The sequence below is a fragment of the Camelus dromedarius genome, chromosome Y (assembly GCF_036321535.1).
Source record: "Camelus dromedarius isolate mCamDro1 chromosome Y, mCamDro1.pat, whole genome shotgun sequence".
Taxonomy (NCBI): Eukaryota; Metazoa; Chordata; class Mammalia; order Artiodactyla; family Camelidae; genus Camelus; species Camelus dromedarius.
In genome coordinates this window covers 5,992,683-5,998,879 of record NC_087473.1, presented here as the reverse complement: position 1 = coordinate 5,998,879, position 6,197 = coordinate 5,992,683, and the positions used below count along the sequence as shown (strand labels likewise).

General features: G+C 31.4%; 1 pseudogene; it reads right to left on the bottom strand.

Annotated features, from left to right (window-relative positions):
- Window positions 1–1,661: 1,661 nt before the first annotated feature.
- Window positions 1,662–3,334, bottom strand: LOC135320334 (heat shock transcription factor, Y-linked-like; annotated as a pseudogene).
- Between the last annotated feature and the right edge of the window lie 2,863 nt (window positions 3,335–6,197).

The following is a 6,197-nucleotide window of genomic DNA, read 5'->3' as shown; positions in this document are numbered from 1 at the left end:
TCAGGGCATTTCACATTCTGAAAATGCTCTACATTTTATTTTAAATTAATGGGAAATAGTCAAAGTTTTCCATGAATATTTTATATTTCCTAATATCTGCAGAAATATTGTATTCTTGCCTTTGGATGAATTTTTAATTCTACCACCCTCAACTCCTCCTAGTCCACACATTTTAGATTGCAATTTGGTTACTGAATATGACCACCCCAAGTAAGGTGCTAGTACCTCTTAGATACATCCTGTGTGAAGGTTAGAAGGGGCACAAGTTATGTGGGGTGTATAAACCTACTTTAAATGTTTGTGATATCACTGTCCCTTCTGGACAAAGCTTTGATTCTAAGAAGTAAATTAATTAGAAGACAATATAGTTATTGGTATGGGGATGAGAATCAGTTATTTTGGGGTGGGTTGGTAAGGAAGAGACAGGAAAATATCCAGAAAATGAGAATGGAATGCTTTATTCCTTTGGAGGCATGAATTAATAAGAAAATAATACTTTGTCTCCTGTGCCTACCTCCACGTACTCTCTTGAGTGACTAGTCCTTGGGATATGAAAAGAGCTAGTTTGTGGTGAAGAGTAAAGACCATAAGAAAATTCTTTGAAAACCATGAGAGTTTTGTTGTCTCAGAAAGTAGATTTTGCTTAAAGTCAACATTTATTTTTCATTCACTAAATACTAAAATGCATCCTGTGGCATGTGCTGTGCTTACTGTGCTGGTACCCAAGTTAGAGAAGGAAAGGTGGATAGACAGAAAACACTGGAGGAGGAGGTTCCTGTGCTGAGACTGGGAAAGTCTAAGTAGGTTAAATGAGGATATCCTAAGTCTAAGGCTGTGCTGGAGCAAAAGTTGTGAGGTTGGAGTTAACATGGTTGATAAACGTTTTTCCTGGATTTATCTCCAGATACAGTGAAACATAAAGATATGCCAAGGTAGTCAGATGGTAGATCTATAAAGATATGACTAAACAATGTTGAGTTGGTGGGCTTAGAGTTGGAAAGGCATTAAGTGCCACCCTGAGAATGTAAGCTTGTCTTTGGCTGCAACATAAAAGCAACATAAAATATTCACCAGAAATTATAGTGTAGAACCTTGAGGGGAGGAAATGAGAGCACCAATTGGAATGCTTTGAGAACAGCACAAAGAAGAACATAGATTAAACTACTTCTTAAATTCTACCACATGTTGAATGTGCCATCAGAGACTACATCATGTGACCATTATGATTCCAGTGATGACATAATAAAGACCATGATCCCTGGGCCAGTTCCTGCATTTATCTCCTGTTCCAACCTAATCTAACTTAAAACATTAGTACTTTCCATAATGAACCAGAAACCACTTAGTACTTTTCCTTCTCTACATATTATATTCTTGTCCCTAATCCTTCCATTTTCTCTTCTTCATTTCAAGAAATTATTCAAATTTACTTCCATATTGTTCCCTCAAATGCTCATATCAATCAAACATCTCATTTTTTCTTTAAATGGTAATTTAATCTTCCAATTTACTCTTACTGATTTTTTAAAAATAAGGAATACATGTAAACATGTATGTTTATTGTTCAAATAAAAAAATAGAAGATATTTGTCGATATTTGACAACATCAGTTATAATCTTTGTTTTCCTGCATAATCTTGTAGTCCTCTGGCAGATCAGTTTTAATTAAAATGACGTTCATAATCTGCAGTTGGCTGATGAGTTGGCCATGAAAGAGATTTAGCTGATGTATCAGCTAACACTGGCACTGGAAACCGTGGGTTGCTCTCTGGTTGAAGTTTAGGAAAAGGACCTTCATTGGCCCATATTTGTGATATCTATTTGGAAAAGTAGAAGGCTCCACCATCAGTCCAAGATAATTGCTCTGTATGGGAGATAAGGTGCTGTACTGAGAATTAGAGGTTGTAGTTGTAAAGAAATTCACAACACAGCCATTTGCTTCAGTGTAGCTGTTTTGTGAGTGCACGTGGAAAGGGGTCAACTGATTTAAAATAGCACATTTATCCACTGCAATTTTTTCTGGTGGTCTAACTGATATTGAAGTTGCAGGAGAAAAATCACCTGTCATTGGGGTACTTGTATCACCAATTATGTGGCTAGTAGAGGGCTTTCTTATTAGAGGCATGTTTAAATTTGCAGAAGGTAAAAATGCACTTTCTCCTCTAGTGTCAGACACAAATCCAGAATTTTGATTATCCATTTTATCCCCTGCTTTAAAGTGCTTCTTGTTGAAATCTTGAGCCAATGAAGATACCAGAGAAGCATTTTTAATCCCAACTCTTCTTTTTATTCTCACTAAAAGCAGGGGACAGCCTCGTTTAAAATTTGGATTATGATGGAACTGCAGCTACAATCAAAGGAGAAAGATTTTAGTAATACTTTAAACCAAAATAAAAGACTACAATAAGCATAATGTATAAAACCTCAGATTTCACACTTAGTATACAAAGGTAATATCAAAATATGAACATTGCTGACTAATTTTTGAAATTCCTTATTTGGAAAATATACATTTAAATACTATAGACATCAAATTTAAAACGTTAGTTTTTGCAATAATGGTGAATGCCCCTTTCTAAAAGCAGGTTTAATAATTTTATTTAGATTTCTGATAAGATTCATAGTTGTTAGAAAATGTTCTCATAATCTTGAATAATTAATGCACTGTCCTCTTTTTTTTTAAAAAAAATTAAAACATTTTGGCCTTAGTAGTTTTACACAATTTTCAAAATGTAACTTTACATTTATATTACCATAGATTGATGTACAAAATAAAATTTTATGTTTAAGTTATGAAGTGGTGACTAAAATTTCTGAGTACCTTGCTTAAAACAGAGACTACTTTTTCTTATGATAGAAAGTCAGCTAGACAAGCAGATCTTGGAAAATTCTGCTGCAATTTACTAAACCCATAAAGGTTAAGCTGTCTAAATAAACTTTTCATACTTCCAGTTTCAAATATTCTGAAAGGGGCCTTTCTTTCCAAAACTTCCTTCTTAAAGACATCTTCATCGATCACTATGGAAATTCCATTATCATCCCACCAGATGGATTGAAATTGGTCACTCCCAACCATTTTCCAGAGTTTTCTTGGAAATGCCAGAGAACAAATATCATTATCTTCATCTGGTTCAGAGACACAATGTTTGTAAGATGGTCTTTTTCTCAAGGATTCTTCACATTAAGTCTGAAAAGCATTTTCTTCAATCATAGACTTCAAGTCCAAGTCCCCAGAGAATGTTTGATCACACAATATAGATCTATTGGACTTTTCTGAACAAGTTGGTCCATTTTTAGGAGACATATCTTGACTTTTTGAAGAAACATGTGCCATCTTAAGTAACTTTTTCTACAGCTCCTTTTCTAATCTGCATGATTTTGAGCACTGCAGCTTCAAATGCTGCTTTGGCAGGCCAGCACACATAAACTGCTATGTCATCACAGTTGTTCTCAACCTGAGTAGCTGTGACATCACAAAATGACTTGTCTCCTAGTACCACAAGTGTAACATTCAGCCAGTGTTTAGTTCACATTCATCCAGTTAAAATGAAACATATAGGATGTTTATTTTTACAGTGTGATCTGCAAATGTAATTCCCACAAAATCTTTTTAAATAAATTAAATTTGGGGTCTATTAATAAAACCAACCTCCTAACTTTTGTACACAAATTTATACCAGATTTTTGAACAGAGTATAAATAATGCACTAAATAAATAAACTAATTTTAAAATTTTGGAATTTGAATAGAAATTTGTGTAAAAGCTGTATAAAAAAAGTATAAATATTTCATTATCATTTGTAATTAAAATGAAACCTAATTTGATTTGGATATGGAAGTAGTTATTTATCTGTGTGCTTTATATTAAGTAGCTCTATATTCAAAAAATGAGCAGAATAAATAACAGTTTATTTGGTATGTTTATAAATAAATTGTAAATATTTATGAAATAAATTTAGATTAAAATAATCAATCAAATTTAAGAAATCCCAAAAGGGGGGAAACTTTTTTAAATTTTAATTCAGCATTATAAGTAAAACAAATGTAATTTGATATTCTAATTTTAAAATTACAAAAGAGAAAACCTTATTGTATACTTACAAAAGTTTATTTTTGCCGTTGTTCCTTTCAGAGGTTTTTCAGTCCCTAGAAGGAATAAATTTTCTAGTCATGTTTATAATCGATACCCTTGTGGCTCCTGTTAAGTGTTCCAAAATGATGTTGATAAATAAATCTATGCACAAGATCCTGGGTTCCATTCCCAGTGCCTCCATTAAGGGGCAAACAAACAAACAAACAAACAAATAAACAAATAAAAGTATATGTGGGTTGTGGTGGAGAAGAGCAGCTAAATACATTTTAGGAAGCAATTTGTTTCTCAGTCCTGGAAAAGTTGGCATTATTAGTATAATATGGCATTTTAAGGAAAGTATTTTGTGCTCTAATTGTAAATAATAGCTATGTTCTCTATAAGTAAACTGTAGTAAATCCAGTTCTACCAAAAGTTGTATTCTGTATTTAGAAATAAATTCCATTAAACATAAGCAAATTTCAAAATGAGACATAAAATTTTTAAATAAATAAATGTACACACAAGCTACAATGTATTTTTTCTTCAATATATGTATATTCCATTCTAAATAAATATTAGCAACCTGAATTCATAGCACAGATTAGTATTATAAGCTATAGTTAAGTGGGATTTAGTCCTGATTCATAAATATTTTTAACACATGCAAATCAATAAATGTGATATCATCCCTTAAAAAACAAATGATAGAAAAATAATAATCTCTATAGATGTAGGAAAATTATTGACAGAACTTAAATTTTATATGAAAAAACTCAACACATTCTATGTAGAATCTAACTAAACATGATAAAAGTCATATAGGAAAAAACCATGACTAACTTCAAGCTCAATGTTAACATACAGGAATGTTTCCCTCTGTACCAGTAATAAGAAAAAGTAGTTATTTCTAAACTCCATAGACTCCTCAAGTGACTGATAGAAATAATGAACAAATGTATTAAACATGCAGAATACAAAATCAATACAAAAAACTCAGTTGCACTTTTATACTAACAACACATTTTCAGAAAGGGAAATTAGGAAAACTATTGTGTGTACAATTATATCAAAAAGAATAAAATAGGAATAAATTTAATAAGTGAAAAAAGATCTAAACATAAATCTATAAATTACAGGTGCAAGAAATATAAGTAAACAAAATAAATAGATATTCTGTGCCCATGGATTGTATGCAATGTGAGGAAATATCCTTATCTATCTTTTACATTATCAGTCTTCCCAGCACTGTTTATTGAGAAGAATGCCTTTTCATCATTTTATACTCTTGCTTCCTTTTTCATGGTTTAATTGATCACAGGTGTTAGGGATTATATCTGCTTACTCTATACTCTTCTATTCATTGGCATCTGTTTTTGAGCCAGTATCATGTTGTATTAATTTCTAAAGCTTTGTAGTACTCTTTAAGATCAGAGAACATTACACTAATAGATTAATAGTTTTTTCAAAATTATATTAACTCATGATTTTTGTGGTTACATATAAATTTTGAAATTATTTGTTCTAATTAAAGGAAAATTCTCATGGATATTTTGATATGAATCACACTAAATTTAGACAACTTTGGGAAGTATGGTTGTTTTAACTATATTGTTTCACATCATTAACATAAGAGATATTTTCACTACTTTGGATCAGTTTTAATTTATTTCATCAAGGTTTTCTATTTTTTAATGTATAGGTTTTCAACTTTTTTGTTAACTTTATTTCTAGGTATTCTTTACATATATAAATAATTATATAAATAAAATTTTAAACACGTTTCCTACACATATACAGCAGTCAGAAGACAGTGGCAAGACATATTAAAAGTCCTGAAAGAAAGGAAGCTGCAACTTAAGATACTTTATCAAGCAAGGCTATCCCTTGGAATAGAAGGAGAGATAAATAACTTCCACACAAATAAATACTAAAAGAACATAGCAACAGACAGAAAATAATGAAAGATCTACTCTAAATAAAAAAGAAGGATGCTATACAAAGGAGAAAGGCATAATTAGAAAGGCAAAAGCTACAATGACTTACAACAGAATAAACATGATGTTGTAAAACAGGACATCAAAATTTTTAAGGGTCAGAGATTGAAACAGGACAATAAAGAGTATAT